We start from the raw sequence: 19276 nt of genomic DNA, 5'->3' as shown, positions 1-19276 counted from the left end.
CTTTGCTTTTCTCTTTCTTGAGAGTGCAGAGCTCAGGGTGGCTTCTCCAGAAAACCCAATGAAAGCATTTTCCAGTGTCCACATCCGGGACCTCTGGACTGGTGGTCCAGATACCTAGTCAAGGCGAAGCCCCCCCAAGCCCCACCTTGGTGATTGAAATACCTAGTCATTTCAGTCACCAAGAAATGACTGCAAGGACAAATGGAGAGCTGTTTTTGTTTGTTTCCTTTAGAAATAAAGCAATTAAGAGAGAGGAATCAATATTACAGATTACATACACATTTATTCAACAATCGGTTAAATATACCACTACTTTCAAAATGTACACGTCACGAATCATTAAAAACCTTCATGATCCCCCTCCCTAAGAGTTTAGGTGACACTTGTCTTCTGCTATTATTGCTTGTGAGACTTCTATAAACACTCATTTCTCCATCTTTAAAATGGGATGACAGTGTTTGTCTTGACTGCTTCATAGGGCTATTTTGAGAACTGGACAAAATAATGCAGATAGAGATCTTGATACTGAGAGTCAAGAGTTGTGGGCTCTGATGGCTGCAGTCCCAACTGGGTCATTTCTACGCAGTTAATTCACTTCTCTGATCTCCAGTTTCCTTATATATAAATGGGAACGGGGACAGCAACTTGGACCAGAAGAGCAATAACGGCCCTTTCAGTGCAGATTTTACCGCCCTCTCCTATTTACCCACCGTGGTACTCGGCACAGCCTCTAATTTCATACCAGTTATTTTTCACTGTCATGTTGACCACACAACATGTGAAAAAACTCTACATGTCTCTTGGTAGTTTACCTGTATAAGTAATCATATTGCTGCACTGCTTTGTAAGAGGAATGCCATTAAAAACAATCATGATTTTTTTAAAGAACAAATGAAAAATCAGTTGAGCTAACTCTGGAAGACAAATGGTTTGACATCTTGTGTTTTAATCGGCAAAGCAGAAAACTCCCTGTTTCCTGAACTGACTATAACAACGACTCGTCTGTGTATTTTCCTAGTTTTTACTCTGTAGCCTTCAGTGTCATGTTAGGATAGGGAGCTCTTTCCTGCCTATTTCAGTCTTTTGATATTTGCTCTGCTAGTCATTTGATTAACTTTTCATCAATATGTCAGTTGCTTTAGCCTTTATATTTCTAATAATTAGCCCTGCACACTGCATATATTAGGAGTTCAATAAAATATTGAGCTCAATAAATAAAATATTGAGCTAACAGTCATAGAATGCTTAATATGTATCAAGTACAATTATAAGCACTTTGACATATATTAAGTGAATTAAGCCCTAAGGTATAGTTGTTATTATGTTTACGTATTTTACAGATGAGGAAACTGAAGCACAAATTAAGTAATTATCTTTATCTTCTACATACTGGATGAGATTCTCAAATTTATTTTCTTTATCAATAAACTATTTTTTGAAATGCCTATTTCTATATTCATTACTTCCAACATATAGTTTAATTTTAATTTTTTAACTCTTTTGTTTTAAATTTCCACATACTCTTCCTTATCTTATTCCTGTTCATATTTATTTCATTTTCGTCTCTCTCCACCACTTGTCTGCTTCATAGAAGCCATTTCTTCTTACAGTAGATCATTCTCTGGATCTTTAGGATAATGTTCCTTTCACCTTTTCCTAACATAATATTTAAGGTGGCATATTTATTTTTCCTTGTGGACTGAGGTCAGTAAACAGAGTATATCAGGCGCCCACGTCCCCACTCCCCTTCTGCCTGGGTGATATGAAGCCCATCTCCAATCAAATGGGGGAGTTTGGTGATGGGCACAAGCCATCCCGTTTTCAGCTCTCCTTCATGGTGCTAACTGGCCCTTGGATCTGCCGACTTGATGAATGTGTTGCTGACTTGATGCTGAATTGTTTAAGATACAATGCACAGCATAGCCTGAGCTATGGGAGGATTTTCTACCTAATTCCATAGTCACCTTCTGTGACTTGAGCTGTGAGGGCTTTATCTCACAGGACATAATGTGCCCCAAAATCAGTATCTTTGGGTCATGGTACTTTCTGGGGGTTCCCTCCACTGAAAAGACATAGAGAGGTGAAAGCACACCTTGGCAGTAATAAAATGACTCCTTGTTCTCCGTTAGGCACAGACTAAGCTTACAATTAAAGTCTGCTTACACAAGATGTCGAAGCTTGGGTATGTTTGTTGTAATCTGCCTGAATTGTTATTTGAAGAAATTTCTCCCAGTCTCTGGCAAAAGGGGGACTATCAATTTTAGTTTGGGATTTCTGAGTTTTCTTCTTTTAGGGGGTCATCAGAGATATCCATACAAGGAGCTATAAGCATTCAGCCTAGTTTAATTGAGAATGTGTGCACTGAGTGGCCACAAAGCGCCTCTTGTCCCAGGCTGCAGATAAAGCGGTGAACGAGACAGTCATTACTGCGGCCGTCTTGGGCCTTGGAGGCTGGGAGGGAAAAGATGCTCTTAACTAGTTATTACATGTTCGTGATGAGGGTATGAAAATGGAAGAAGAGGATACCAGGTGTATTTACCGAAGTCAGGTATCATTTCAAAATGCCCAAATTATTTTATAAGCTACCTTCCCCTTTCTCCATTTGAAAAAAACTGTTCTGTTTTTTCTTTGGTTTGCTTTGCTTTTGAGAGTTCACAGTAATTGTAATCACTTGAAAGCATCAAATATTTTCTCCCATAAGCTCCCAATCAAACAAAATAGCATGCTATGAAAATAGTGGCATTAATTCTAGAAGGTTTTTCTACTTCCCTATGTTTTCCTAAAAAAGGAAACTAATTAGCTACAGTGATCATAGTTCTTTAAAGGACTGTTTTACAATTGGACTTTCTTGTTAAACTATCTTTCTTCAGGTTCTTTTGTTTCCTTGTGGGAGGAGGTGGTAGATAACATCAGTTATTCCAATGCCATCATTCCTAACACACTAACAATTTTTCTTTGGTAGACAGGAAACCAAATGACAGATTGATATTAACAACAATGTACTCACAGAGAGCAAACCAAGGGAGACAGCCTCACTTTCTATTGTGAGAAACAGTGCATATACCGCTGTGGCACCATGGCTGACAACACAATGGACAAAATAGCTGCTCAGATAGAAAATTTGAGGTTTTGAATTAACTTTCCAACCTACAGATGGATTCAATGTAACACCCATTCCTTCATTATTTCCTTTAAAAAAAATGTATCTTAAAAATGTAGCATCTGTTAATACAATCACAGACTACTTTAATATGAAAGAGTATAATTAGCACATACTAAGTCCTAGGAAGAAAAAAATAATTGGGCAAGGTTTTGTCATATATTTTTGCTAGATATTGACTAGGTACTATTCAATACCAGCACTATATTGTATTTATAATTGAATACATGTAGATTAACATTATTTAAAGGCTTGAATGGAATTTTAAGGACCTTTAAGATGAAAGTATTCATTGAGTCTACCTAACCTGCTCTTTGCTGGAGACTGAAAAAGAACACCAAGTACATTTCAGAGCAGCAGTACTTTGCAGGAACAAAAAAGCAAAAAGATAAATAATCCTTTTATTCATCACTTGTTATAGAACAAAATCAAACATTATTGTTGAGTTTATATAGCATCATTCTTTTTGAAGAATTCAAAATATTTTCCGACTCTGGAAACAATTATATATTCACAGCATTTGTTTTCTTTTTTTGTGTATGTGGTACGCGGGCCTCTCACTCTCGCGGCCTCTCCCGTTGCGGAGCACAGGCTCCGGACGCTCTCAGCGGCCATGGCTCACGGGCCCAGCCGCTCCGCGGCATGTGGGATCTTCCCGGACCGGGGCATAAACCCGTGTCCCCTGCATCGGCAGGCGGAGTCTCAACCACTGCACCACCAAAGAAGCCCCCCCCTTTTTTTTTTAAAGACTCTTTTTTTTCTTTTGATGTGGACCATTTTTAAAGTTTTTATTGCATTTGTTACAATACTGCTTCTGTTTTATGGTTTTGTTTTGGTTTTTTTTTTTTTTTTGGCCCTGAGACATGTGGGATCTTAGCTCCCTGACCAGGGATCAAACCCACACCCCCTGCATTGGAAAGTGAAGACTCCACCACTGGACCACCAGGGAAGTCCCTTTACAGCATTTCTGAGATTTAAAAAGTATACTGTGAGTATCTGCAGACAAAGGTTTTGAGAGTTTAAATGATTTACTCAAGGTCATCCAGTTATCCAAGGAAAGAGAAAAGTCGGGGTTTTTAATTTCCAACTGCTCAGCTTTTAGCACTGTTTTGTACAGACCTGTATAAAACTTAGTAAAACATGATTCATGATTATGGTTCATCAAGGTGAAGCTTTGCCTGTCACTGAAGTCACCTTCACAAAAGTAGTGAGAGTAAAGAAAGTGAGTCAAAATTACTCTGAAAACTCTCCGTGATAGCCCTTAATTTGCAGGTAAGTGGCTGAGGAGATGGCTGGGTTGCTCTAGAGAAAGTCAAGGTGAAAACCCTCAAGAGAAAAGGCCTTTCTCCATCTTCCATGGCGTGTTAGCCCACAGAAGAGGAGTATGATCATGGCTGGGCTCTGTGGGCCCGAGAGCAGGAAGGACTTTTTTTTTTTTTTTTTTTTGGTTTGTTTTTTTTTTTTTTTTAGAGGTACGTGGGCCTCTCACTGTTGTGGCCTCTCCCGTTGCGGAGCACAGGCTCCGGACGCACAGGCTCAGCGGCCATGGCTCACGGGCCCAGCCGCTCCGCGGCATGTGGGATCTTCCCGGACCGGGGCACGAACCCGTGTCCCCTGCATCGGCAGGCGGACTCTCAACCACTGCGCCACCAGGGAAGCCCAGGAAGGACTTTTAATGGGATCTCAGAGGAGGATGCCGATGATGAGTCTAATTTGGAAATCATTGGCTTTAAGTGTTAATTGAGTTTCAGGATGGAAGTGTCATAGCCTTCCTGTATCTCAAAGCAAACTGGTTTATTAATCTAAAGTTTTTATATAATAACTTTTTTTTAAGTAAGCACACATCTAAATAAGAGAAAAGATTCAATGCACAGTGTTGTATAGTTTTGAAGATTTTTCTTTTTTTCTTTCATATAAAAGAGTAGTATTTTAATGTATTTATTATAGAAAAAATTTTAAATTGAGAAGTACATCAAACAGAAAACCTCAGAAATAATCAAAATTAATAGGTTGATGTACCTTTGCTTTAAAAATTAAGATTATGGACTTCCCTGGTGGCGCAGTGGTTAAGAATCCACCTGCCAATGCAGGGGACATGGGTTCAATCCCCGGTCCGGGAAGATCCCACACCCAGAGGAGCAACTAAACCCGTGAGCCACAACTGCCGAGCCTGTGCTCTAGAGCCTGAAAGCCACAACTACTGAGCCCTCGTGCCACAGCTACTGAAGCCCACACGCCTAGAGCCCATGCTCTGCAACAAGAGAAGCCACCGCAATGAGAAGCCCGCACACTGCAACAAAGAGTAGCCCCTGCTCTCCGCAACTAGAGAAAGCCCGCGTGCAGCAACAAAGACCCAAGGCAGCCAAAAATAAATAAATAAAATAAATAAATTTATTCCAAAAAAAAGATGCAGTTTAAAAAAAAAAAGATTACACTGTGTACTATCAGAACTCTTCCTTTTGTACTTTACATCTTATAAACTTATTTTTGCATTTCATTTCAAAAGTTATTTTAAAATAATATTAATTATTCACATATCATTGAGCATTAGCCTTAATTCAAAGGCCATTACCTAGAGTCTTGGGAGATAAACAGGCACCTATTTAGGGTTGATTGTGTTAATTCTTTTCCTCCTGCAAGACATCGCATCCTCTTAAACTACTGAGCTACCCTGAGCCCTACTAAAACTCAGGCATTTCGGGCCTTAGCTTAAACGTTAGTATTTCTACATTTTTCTTCCTAGGTCATTTATTATGGCCAAGGATTTTCAATCTCATTTTGTAAGATATATTTGCTAACCTAACTCAGTCCCCCACCTCTGTCCATTTTCCCAGACTCTTTCCTTCTGTCCCCCGGTCTCTAGATGTACAGTCAGCAAAATGTCCCGTAGCCTCAACAACTTCACCTCCTGGCCACCACGAAAAACAGGCTGTGCCTTGAGAGCTCTGCCCTCTGCCTGTGCTGTTTGCCGCTCCTCGTTGTTGCTAGCATCTGCCTTCCCACCTTTGATCGTGGCTTTCAGCTGTGTGGGTTGCCAGTCCTGTAATCATTCTTAGTGGCCTAAGGGTCAGTGAGTTTATCTTCAGAATACTCTCGGTCCTTTCAATTCTCTGCCTTCTCCCCATTTAGCTTTCCTTCTACACTTGCAGATCTCTTCCTTCTTATGGGCATATCCTGGACATTGTCACCACCGACAGCTTCATTATTTAGATTTCAAATAACACTGTTTCTGACTAATACTTCCAGACTACATAATCTACCTAATATATTCACTACAGTATTCTTTGTTCTTATTTAGATTCCCAAACCATTGACTCCAAACTAGGTTTTACATTCTTCCTCATCTCCCTTGTGTCTTTACTTGCATTCTTACCAAAGTTAAATCCTATGGTCCATTATTAAAAGTATTCTCTTGGTAATATTGTCAACTCCTTTTCACCATTTCTCTCTGAATTATTTACTGGGAAAAACTCCACTTCTAAATGTACCTAACTGCCTGTCCTTTCTGTGAATACACCAGGGCAGCTAAATGTAGAGGAAGAAAATTATCAAAGCTAGTAGGTCATGCATATATATTTACCCCCATCTCTTTTTTTTTTTTTTTTTGCGGTACGCAGGCCTCTCACTGTTGTGGGCTCTCCCATTGCGGAGCACAGGCTCCGGACGCGCAGGCTCAGCGGCCATGGCTCATGGGCCCAGCTGCTCCGTGGCACGTGGGATCTTCCTGGACCGGGGCACGAACCCGTGTCCCCTGCATCGGTAGGCAGACTCTCAACCACTGCGCCACCAGGGAAGCCCTACCCCTATCTCTTTTCCAGACTCACCAAAATAACAACAACAAAGAATAAAAGCCGTATAAATCCACAAGGATGAGGCAGTGATGAATGGGCAACAAAAGATCATTTTAAAAGGGAAACATAGGTGAAGGATGACTTATCTGAGTGCAACAGGCTGAGGCCTAAGCACCTGCAGAAGGGGCTTCCAATGAGGCATGAGTGCATTCACCCCATAGACACCCAACAGGGCCCGACAGTTGGAGGACTGAGTACCTCAATGGCAGAATGGAGCACTACGTTGGAAAATAACTTGTTGAAAGCCCGTAAGGAGTTGTTAGATATCCAAGCCCCAGCTGTACCCACCCATTCAGGAGATGTATTCTCTGGAGAAATTGTGTCACTCTGGATGCAAGAAGAGTAGGTTCAGCAGAGAACAGCCATGAGCTGCTGCTTCAAGAATTGTCAGTTTGCATTTTTAATGATGAAAACCTTGTTTTTCTTTTCCTTTTCCTTTTCCTTCACAGCCCCCCAAACTCCGGCAGTTAACTTTATATCTTCCCCATGCCAAACTTCCACCACCACCACACAGTGAAAGACTGAAGTCTCGCTCAGTTGAGAGGCTAAATGACACCAGAATAAAGACGTACAAATTCTGTAATAGGGCAGTGGCAAGAAAGGGAGGCTTGTTGCCTTAAAATGTAGCCCATTAGTCAACCAGTTCAGCCCATGCCAGAGACCCAGTGATCATCTTTTCAGGGCTTTACTCTTAGCACCTAGAAAGCTAAGAATAACCAAATGTAGAGGAAAATGCTAATATAAAAGACAGATAAAACTATTAAATCAAAAGATTCAAGTAGAAAAATGGAATTCATATGAAACAGAAACAGTGTGAGAAATCTAAAGAAAAATGTTTAATTCTGTTTAATGTGCTCAGAGAGTTAGGAAATATATTATACCCAGTGTCTATAAAAAATAAACAGAGAAAAAAGAGCCTAAAGAAATCTAAAGTATCTGTCAGAATTTTAAAACATTAATAAAAATGTTGGCAGATAAAGGCAGAGAATTCTCCTAAAAAATAGAATATAAAGACAACATATGTGATAAAAAATAAGAAAATTTAAGGATCAATTCAGAAGGTTAGTATCTAAAAAGTAAGAGCTTCAGAAAGAAAGAACAGAGAAAATAAAGTAGGAAGAGAATTGTGAAAGAAATAATGCAAAAACTTCCCCAGACTGATGAAGTGTCAGGTACAGTGAGTGAAAAAAGAACCCTACAAAGACTGTCCATGGGGGAAGTTCAGAAAACCTGGGAATGACAACACTCTCCATGAATGTAACAGTTCACATACAAAGAATGAGGAATAATCCGAGAAACACTGGAAACTAGAAGAGAATGGAGGGAAGACAATACATCTTCTGGCTTATTTATTAGATAACATGATTTTCAAAACTGAGTTCCAAACTAAAAATTGAATATGAGTGTTGTATTTCAAATAAAAGATCTCAAAAAATGAACATCCCAGGCTTCCCTGGTGGCGCAGTGGTTGGGAGTCCGCCTGCCGATGCAGGGGACACGGGTTTGAGCCCCGGTCCAGGAAGATCCCACATGCCACGGAGCGGCTGGGCCCGTGATCCATGGCCACTGAGCCTGCGCGTCCGGAGCCTGTGCTCCGCAACGGGAGAGGCCACAACAGTGAGAGGCCCGCGTACCGGAAAAAAGAAAAAAAAAATGAACATCCCACCTAGTCTGTGCCCTAACAAAATGAAGGAGGAAACCGAGGAAGAGGAGGAAATGGGATCCAGGACACTGGGGTGATGTTCAAGAGAAGTCCCAGAAAAGTCCCTGGAAAGCAGGTCTAGAGAGTAAGCAGTCCAGGTTGGCCCAAAGAATCAACCCAAAGGGGATTCGGAAGTCTCCAAAAGAAATAGTGTCTTAATAGTCTGTCTGATATTTTAATCTAGTGGAAAATTGTATTAAGAAGTTGTTGGAGAGTTTAAGAATCAGCCATAAAGCCTAGAAAACTTAGCAAATTAAAATAAATTGGATAATTAGCTCCAGGAAAAAAGCAAAAAATCAAAAAAAGTAAACGGATGGTTAATTTTCGTACACTATTGGCTCAGCAGTTAACAGCAATATTTATGTAGTAATAATATTATAAACTCTGAATATGGATTTAATTGTATGGAATGGTGGAGGGAGGGCTCTAAGAGGCAGTGAGTAAGGAGCTGCTGGTTTTATAACACAATGAAATTTTTAGCTATAACAATAAAATAGATAAATCAAAACCACCACATATGTGTATCATTAATAAAAATAGAGGTTCACACTAGAAGAAACAGTTAAGGAGATTGAAAATATTTGTCTTAGAAGCTTAAGACTTTTAGTGCAACTTGAGTTTTTGAACCATATGCATGCAATACTGTAATGAAAATATAAATATAACAAAGTCCCCCGGATCTCACACACACACACACACACACACACACACACACACACTAACCCTAACTATAACCCTGTTTGAGGTCATATTTATGACCTCAAATGAGCACTCAACACTGCTTGAACATGCTGTTATATGTTTCTAGATTGAGTGCTTTTTGAGTCAGAAATTACTCCAGTTTCATGCATTTTCCTCTCTTCCTCAAGCCCCCCACCCCAAAGTACCATCACTGCCAATTAATTACCCTCAAATTTCTTTATAAGATTTGTTAGCAGAGAACTCCCAAGTCTTTCCATCAGCAAATGACCCATTCTTATCCATATCCTATCTCAGAAAAGACCCTGTTCCCCATGGGCTCTGGAGCCCATTCCTTCTCGCACCCCAAGAATTTCATCACCCCCTCTCTCTTTATCAGACAGCAACCTCTCCATATCTACTGAATTATCAACAAACATGCTCTCTAGCTATACCTTTAAAATAAAGAAGACAACACAGCCCTCACTTGTTCCCACTTGCTATTCCAGCTCCCAATAAATCCATCTTATCCTCTTCAAAGTGTTGTCCACGCTCAGTGTCTCCAACTTGGTCCTTCCATTGGCACTGCAACCTCTCTAATTCCACCATAAATGTAGTTACTGATGTATTTGCTTATTGTCTTTCTCTACACCCCCCTCCCTCAATAAAATGTACAGTTTGTGAGGGCAGGACTTTGGCTTTTATGCTGCTATCCCAACACTTTGGGCATAGCACCTGGCCCTCAATAAATATCTTCAAACAAATGAATTAAGTATCAAATCTTTGTTTCAAAACAACACAATGATTTTTAAAAAGATGTTTTAGTGCATAATATATGGTACACAATATTGGACATACAGCATGACAATTACTTGAATACTTTTAAAAATACATTTGATTTAATACAAATATGCAATGCAAATCAAATGAAAAGACATAATTATTTTGCACTAATCTATGTTTATATTATATATATAAATATAACATCCTACAAAAATAGTTAAATATTTAGTAACATAATCACAACCAATACATGCTACATGTCAGTTCTAATTGCTTAAAAATGCCATTTTTAGTGCATGTTTATTTCCTTGCAAATGTAGTAAGGTGCTCAGAAATCATTTAAACTATATATATATATATTTTTTTAATTTAACGGGAAATGCTTATTGCTCTGTAGATGGGGTGTCACAAAATCGTCTAATATCGGGATTTATTGTAACAGAAACTGCTGAAACCTAAGGAGAGATGAGGCAACGTCTCTTTGGTAAAGATCCGTCGGCATCACCAGCTTGTTCTTGCCCTGACTTTTTCTTTTTTCCAATTTCTTTCTCCTGCTATGTACCTAGAGTATCCCAAGCCAGGTGGTTAACGACCTATTATCCTTAAAATTTATGAGATTTTCACAAGGTGAAATAGCCTCTAACAGAGTCATTTTTCTTCCGTTGCCAGCTGCACCACCCTATTCTTATTCAGAGAGTCCACCCACAGAGGTGGTCACCCAGAGCTCCATCCTCACCAGGTGTTACACATGAAGGACCATCATTCTTCATTATGTCTAAGGGTGTGAAGTTTTAAGAGATCATCACATACTCTAACAACAAAGATATATAAACAATGGAAATATATGTGTTTGTGTAATCATTTTTTTCTGTATTGTATTTGGGGACTTTTGCACATCTTTGAGTGAGATCGATCTGTGATTTTGTGGGTGTGCTTGATTTATGTAGCAGAGACAGGTAACTTTATGGAACAAATTAGTTAACCTTTCTTTTTCATATGTTTAGAAAGGAATTAGAAGGGAATTAGAAATCTTATAAATTTTATAAATTTCTAATTTCAAATCTTATAAAGAAATTTGAGGGTAAGTAATTGGCAGAGATAATTAGCTAGGAATTATCTGTTTATTAAACATTTGAGAGAATTCACCAGTAAATTGATCTAAACCAGGAAATATGTTAGGAGATTTTTCATTAATAACAAAACGGTTCTATTGTTATTATCCATTTTCTATGTTTAGAAGAGCTTATATAACATGAGGATTATTTATTCATTAACAACTTGAGAAAATTTATCAGTATAGTGATTTAGAGATAGAAATTCTATTGAAAGGAATCTGTGGATAATTTAGAACAATAGGTTCTTCTACTATTTTTACTTCTCTCTCACAGGGTCCTCTGCTTCTTGTACAGATGGATTTGCCTTTTACCCATGAGTTAAAAAATCTTACAGCACAATGTACTCTTATATTCAGATTGTTGGTAATTTATGTAGGATTTTGGCATCTATAAGTGACATTGCTCCCAGGTTTTCTTCTGTGCATAATATTTTTTGAGGTTCTGTTACCAGACAAGCGTTAGATCTCTGAAGTAAATTGGGTAGCTTTTTATTCTCTGAAACGGCACATAAAGCATGAGAATTACCTTTTCTAGAAACTTGGAGAGAACAAAGCAGCCGAATAGCCTGGTCTTGAAGCAGTTTTTAAGGCTTTTTCAGTATCATATGTGTTATTGAACTACTCTAGATTTCTACTGCTTACATTAATTATATAATTTATAGTATCCTTGCAAAATCATTCATTTCGTTGAGGTTTTCAAGTTTCTGTTTATAGAGCTTAGTATATAAATATGTATGTATATACATATAATACATAAATTTATTTTATATACATTATATATAATCTATATATATTTACATATTAACATTTACACTTACAAATATATGTTAAATATACATACATGTATAATATATACGCTTGTGTGTGCATGTGTGCATGAAATTTGAATAGTAACAAGTGCAATGAAGAAAAATCATTAGGGTAAGCAGGTTGCTAGGAAGGGATGGGGAAGGGATGATGGCAGTGATGTATTTTAGATAAACTTGCTGATTAAGGCCTCTCTGAGAAGGTGTAATTTGAGTCAAGATCACAATTCCATGGAAGTTCAAGCTATTCCAAGATTTGGGCACACTACTTAACTGTCAGGAAAAGCAGAAAACAGGAAGTCCCCGAGGCAAGAACAAGCTTAGTGTGTTTAGGGAAGAGCATTACCAGACAACATGTGGTCTAATAGATTACGATGCACCTAGAACAAGGCCTAGCATACAGAAGGTGTTCAGTAATTACTCACTGAGCAAAGAGTGCAGGGTTTAGACTTTTTTCTCAGTGGACTGGAAAGTCATTAGAAGATTCTTTGTTTTGTACTGAGCAAGTAGAGGGCCTTGTTACTTCACCAAAAGGTCAAAGTGTGTCCTGAACACCCGTGGATTCTCACCCTGGGCTTTGTGAGTACTCTGGTTAGTGGACGTTCCTTCCAGAGGCTGACAATTCAGTGTTTGTTCTTTCTAATGTTCAGCCTTACCATCTTGTGTGTTTTCGTATGTACTTCAGGGCACATATATTCAATGAAGGAGAGAAAACAAGAAGAAAGACTTGCTGGAATTAAGTCACAATCTATGTTTTAAAGGAAAATTCTTTCACACTTCATAGGATGACAGGAGAAAAAGTTCAGAAACCTAGTTCTTGCTAGTGTACGCTCCACAGCAAAAACGTGATGCCTTTATCATCTTTATCTTAGAACAAGACTGGTTTCTATTGACTTGCAGCCATTTTCAGTTGCCCAGTTTGTGAATTATTTAATTTCTTTGCTATTCTTTCCCCCTTCCATCCAACTCCAGGGAAATAATGCTTCATAACAGTTGAGAAAAAAAGCAGACGTGAGAAGCTCAAAACATCAATTTTGGGAGTTTTCTGGGGGTTTTTTAGTGTCACATCAGCTATCTGTATGAGCAAAAGGGGAAAAGAAGGACAATTTTTATCTGCTTTATTTCTTCTCTGAAGTAGTTAAAGTTGTTTCTATTGTAATAATTTGAAATAACATGAATGTGCCTCCTCCCTACCTTTGCAATTCTGTGCAACTTGACTACCAATCCAAGTGGACATTGCAGTAAAAGCCACACAGGAGCCTGTGATTTGTATTTTCAAGTAATCATCCCCTAAGGACAAAATCTGATCATATATACGCTGCTTTTTTGTTAGGAAATGGAATATAGTAAGAATTTTATAAATATTCATATGGTGCGATGACAAGAGCATAGGTGCAGCAGTTTCGAGAACCCGAATTGTAGCCCCATTAGGGGCTACCTCAATTGTCCCCCTCACCTTCTGCTGGCACAGGCTCAGCCTAGGGATCAGAAAGCGCTCGGTCTGAGCTGATGCTTTCATGCAAAGTTGGGACGGCACTACTTTCTCCCCCTTGGAGTACTTCCGATGGGTAGAAACCACAGAGGATGGGGCGGGGCGGGGTGGGGGGTAGAAATGTTCATCACAGGCAGCGAGCATCCTAAACACCTGCTCTTCCTTCCCCTCCCTGTATAACTGGCTCAAGAGCCTCCAGGCATATTCAGATGTAAAAATGCTTTTTAAATGGCATAATTAATAAGTCATGAAAATAGAAGCTGTGGCAATGTCTTTTCACCACTCCCTAAGTCTTACTGTTGCTCAGGCAGGGATGGAGACAGGGCAGTTGTCAGATGCCAGCTCCCTGGAGGGCCAGTATCTTAGGTCAGGGAATGGTCAGGACCATGATTTACACCAGAAAGCAAGAGGCTGGGTATCAAAGAGCCTGACATAGATAACACTTTACAGTTAGCAATGTACTTTCACATGCATTGTTTTATTTAATTCTCCTACACATCTTGTTAGGTGAGTTGTAATTCTTACTGTTTATAAATAGGAAACTGAAGTGATTTGACTCTCCTAAAGCCACATAGCTAGAAAGTGGCAGAGTCTAGCCTGAAACCCAGGTGCCCTGACTCACATTACTTACTCTTTTCCCAGCTCTACATCTGCCTCCCCTACACCTAGATGTTTCCAGGGTAAAGCTTAATGTGATAAATGGGAGTTTTCAGACCATGAGGATCACGAATATCTCCACTGTTTCTCTCCTAACATACAAAAATTGCGAGGTTGACTGCTATTATAAACAACTATATTCCAACTTTAGGAAGACCATGGGAAGCAAAACCATGTAGTGAACAGAGTGCCACGCGAGAGCCAAAGAGATGTAGTTTAAAGTCTAGTTCAGAGTGTACCTCTGGTGACTTACTGCTCAACCACTCTGGGCCTTTATTTCCTCAACTATGAAATGGGGAAATAACTCTTATCTTGTAACATTAGTGTTCCACAAGTAATACATTAAAGCATTTAGAATATTGTTTAGCACACAGCAGGTGTTCAATTCAATCTCTATGGGGCTTAGTATATTGTAGTTTTCTGAAGCATGAATGTCATTGTAGGATGCTATTGGTTTCTATAAATGATATTCATGGGCTTCCCTGGTGGCGCAGTGGTTGAGAGTCTGCCTGCCGATGCAGGGGACACGGGTTTGAGCCCTGGTCCGCGAAGATCCCACATACTGCGGAGCGGCTGGGCCCGTGAGCCATGGCCGCTGAGCCTGCGCGTCCGGAGCCTGTGCTCCGCAACGGGAGAGGCCACAACAGTGAGAGGCCCGCGTACCGCAAAAAAAAAAAAAAAGATATTTATGATTTTAATAATCATAACGTGTTGCTGTAAACATGCCTAATAAAAAGAAAAACAAGTCTACTGCTCTAATGCTAAATCTAATCTGGACTATATTCAAAATGCATGTTCCTTCTGAAGGGATTTTCCTTCTACAGACATAAAAAACTATAAAATTAGAGTAAGTATGGATGAAAAAATATACTGCAGTAAAGAATTGGGAAATCTAGAGGTTAGTTTAGCATCGCATTAATAATCTGAACATAATTCAAACATATCTCTCGAGATCCCATCAGTCATAGATGATTTCTATATATTTAGATGACCATTTTTCCCTGAAACATGGTTGTACAATACATACATAAATGTGTAATGCTTTGGAATAAATATAACTTAATATATCAGCTGTTCCATTCATGTCTAGTTGAGATTGCACATTTTTTCACTTTCTGGCTCTGGAAAAATAGATTCTTGAAGCTATTTTTTTTTTTTTTTTTTTTGCGGTACACGGGCCTCTCACTGCTGTGGCCTCTCCCGTCGCGGAGCAAAGGCTCAGGACGCGCAGGCCCAGCGGCCATGGCCCACGGGCCCAGCTGCTCCACAGCACGTGGGATCCTCCCGGACCGGGGACAAACCCGTGTCCCCTGCCTCGGCAGGCGGACCCTCAAACACTGCGCCACCAGGGAAGCCCAAAGCTATTTTTTTCATTTTCTTCTTTAGCACCTTTCCTTACCTTTCTTATACTTCATATATTTTATTTTCTGCTTTGTCTCTTATTTATTTTTAAATGTGTTTTTTATCTCCCAAGTCTATGCTCCTATAAATTCTCAAGCATGTCTTGCCCATCTTTTTTATATCTAGCAGACTACCTTGTACATAGTAGACATTCAATAAATATTTTATGAATAAGGGATTATTGATTTAATGAGGAGAACTTCAGGGATCAAAATGAAAGAGTAGGAAAACTGGTTTTGTATGTGTGCTCATAATAGAAGACTAAACTCAAACTGGCTCAAACAAATAAAGAATTTATTGACTCATGTATCTAAAAAGTCTAAACCCAGAGCAGGCTTGAAACAGGAATGGACTGGAAAGTTTTCAATGCCATTAAGGTTGTTCCTCCATTTCTCCATGATTTCCTAGGCTTGTCTTCCTGTTGTTTTATCCTCAGGCTTGCTTTTGTAGCAAAATTGTAGCTTCACAGGGCTATACTCTCCCTTTTTCACATCAGAGTTGGGCAGAGGATATTTCTTACCACAAATATCCATCAATATGTACCCACTGGTGACAAAATTCTTACTGGACAAACTTATGTCCATGTCTCTCTATGAACCAATCACTGTTGATTTTAGGAATGCATTGGACAGGGTCCTGAGGTAAAAGGCTACACCAAGGAAAATGAGATTAACTCTAGAGGTCAGGTTGTGGTTCCCTCCCAACCAAACCATAGACATGCTTATGATTTGGTGGAGGGAAGGGAAGGAGTGTGGGTGGTTAAATGAATCTGGGGGATAATTAAGTGGTAGTGTGAACTTCCACCATTCTAAAAATAAGGCTAAAATTCTCCAGTGTTATACTTACACCCATCAGGTATATGAAATAAGTGATAAAACACACAGCCTCAGATTAGCTCAGAATAAATCAAATTTTCCTCAAAAGCTTTTTCTTATGGGTGCTTTCTGAATAAAAACAAGTCATTTTCTTCCCTTTTGTCAAGTTATCAGTTAATTTTTTTTCATTAAACCGATTCTTATGACTCATTATGAAAAAGAAGACCTCCAACATAATTTCATCACATCTAACATTTCTTTCTTCTTGACATTAAAACAAAACAAACATGCATTCTAATTTAGACTGAGGTATCCTAGTCTTTAGCACAAATATTATAAAATGTTTATCGTTCTTATGGATCCTTTTGGATTGCACAATAGGTGGAATCACCATTGCATTCGATCTTGTTTAATCATAAAATAGCTAAAACATTACCTAAAAAGGGCTATCTAGTCCTTAATTGTCAAGCAAATAAGGTGACTCTCATTGCCACATTCTTTTAGGGACCTCACTCTTGGCACCGATTATGCGGCACTCCCCACACCCACCGGACTTTAACAGCCACCCAGCTTTCACACAGCTGTGCCTGGAATGGCCACTGGGACTGGTCTCCTCTGGTTGGCTGGCGTCCGCTTAGCCAAAGCACACCCAGTTCTTCCCAATATCTCATCCACTTACCCTATCTGATTTCTCCCCACAAAAGCCTTCGCCCTTCACCCCCAACAACTATAATATTACCCAACACGCTACTACTAAAAACAACGATCTTTGCATTATCTCTTCAGGAAAAGTCAGTCTCTTATTTTTCCTTTGGTATGCTAATATTGCTGATTTGCTAAGGAGAAATAAATAGTTGAGTGAAATATCTACGCTTCCCTACCAAGATTGCCTGTGAAAAGTAATAAGAAGATGACTAGCCTTTTCTTTTTAAAACGTCTTAATGATCTTTAATAGAGATCTGTGGTCACCTTGGAGGAGATGAGTCCCCCAAACTGTAGAGCAGACAGGACAGGATGCTCAATTTTCACTTCTAGCTTGCAGTCCTCAGGGAGATGGGACCAGAGAAATTCCTTTCACTGCCATTGCTCAAAGCGAAAGGAACTTCAGCATGCCAATTCTAGCATACCATCACTACAGGTCTCCGTGTTCCAAGACAAGAATTGAGGACCCACCCCATTCAGGAAGATTTTAAGGGAGTCCAGGCAAAATGTGAAGGACTTACATGCAGATTCACATTGCCAACCTGAGAACTGATAAGGAATACATATTACAGTTTATGAGAATAAAAAACAAATACTCCAATCTTAAACATTCTAATTTATTTTAATTTGAATGTCAGAGGCATCAAAAACAATCAAATTATCTTAAATTTCTACTTTTTAAAGAGTATTTACTAAGGAAAGAAGGCATTCTTATGGGCCTCCTTGAACCACTAAGCTTTTTTTTTTTTTAATCAAAGAACAAAGGGAAGGGAGAACAGAAAGTTTAGTTGGTTAACGAATGAGATCTCGTGTTAATCTTATTTTATTTTACTATTTTACATATTTATTGGAGTATAATTGCTTTACAGTGGTGTGTTTCTGCTTCATAACAAAGTGAATCAGTTATACATATACATATGTTCCCATATCTCTTCCCTCTTACGTCTCCCTCCTCCCACCCTCCCAATCCCACCCCTCTAGGTGGTCACTAAGCACCGACCTGATCTCCCTGTGCTATGCGGCTGCTTCCCACTAGCTATCTATTTTACGTTTGGTAGTGTATATATGTCCGTGCCACTCTCTCACTTTGTCACAGCTTACCCTTCCCCCTCCCCATATCCTCAAGTCCATTCTCTAGTAGGTCTCTCTCTTTATTCCTGTCCTACCCTTAGGTTCTTCATGACATTTTTTTTTCTTAAATTCCATATATATGTGTTAGAATATGGTATTTGTCTTTCTCTTTCTGACTTAACTTCACTCTGTATGACAGACTCTAGGTCCATCCACCTCATTACAAATAGCTCAATTTCATTTCTTTTTATGGATGAGTAATATTCCATTGTATATATGTGCCACATTTTCTTTATCCATTCATCTGTCGATGGACACTTAGGTTGTTTCCATCTCCTGGCTATTGTAAATAGAGCTGCAATGAACATTTTGGTACATGACTTTTTGAATTATGGTTTTCTCAGGGTATATGCCCGGTAGAGGATTGTTGGGTCATATGGTAGTTCTATTTGTAGTTTTTTAAGGAACCTCCATACTGTTCTCCATAGTAGCTGTACCAATTCACATTCCCACCAGCAGTGCAAGAGTGTTCCCTTTTCTCCACACCCTCTCCAGCATTTATTGTTTCTAGAATTTTTGATGATGGCCATTCTGACTGGTGTGAGATGATATCTCATTGTCGCTTTGATTTGCATTTCTCTAATGATTAATGATGTTGAGCATTCTTTCATGCGTTTGTTGGCAGTCTGTATATCTTCTTTGGAGACACTAAGCTTTTTATATTTAGAGAAGCTATTTCTTTTTTGAAGAAATTGCTATTGGTCATTCAGATTTTCAAATTCAAAAGAGAGACTGAGAAAAAAATATATTAACTGTGTGCCGAAGAAGCATTGCTTCTAACACACCACTTTTAAGCACACACATTCAAAAGCTAGTTTTTAATCCTGTTTTATAGCATGTACCATGAATTTGGCAGGAAATTCAACCAAACCCTTGTTAACTTGTATCCTGTTATTTCTGGTAAACAAGAATGTATATACCTAAGCTTTCACACTCATACGCAAACACACTCCACCAGAGAAATTCTGGCACATTCACTGCTTA

At 39.1% G+C, this 19276-nt stretch overlaps 1 protein-coding gene across 1 annotated transcript in view; it reads left to right on the top strand.

Moving 5' to 3' along the window:
• MALRD1 (MAM and LDL receptor class A domain containing 1) overlaps positions 1–19276 on the top strand; it is a 589021-nt gene that overhangs the window by 537389 nt on the left and 32356 nt on the right. The window lies entirely within an intron of this gene.

The sequence above is a fragment of the Orcinus orca genome, chromosome 2, assembly GCF_937001465.1.
Source record: "Orcinus orca chromosome 2, mOrcOrc1.1, whole genome shotgun sequence".
Classification (NCBI taxonomy): Eukaryota; Metazoa; Chordata; class Mammalia; order Artiodactyla; family Delphinidae; genus Orcinus; species Orcinus orca.
Note: the sequence above shows the minus strand (reverse complement) of the source record. Positions and strands in the feature narration are given on the sequence as shown.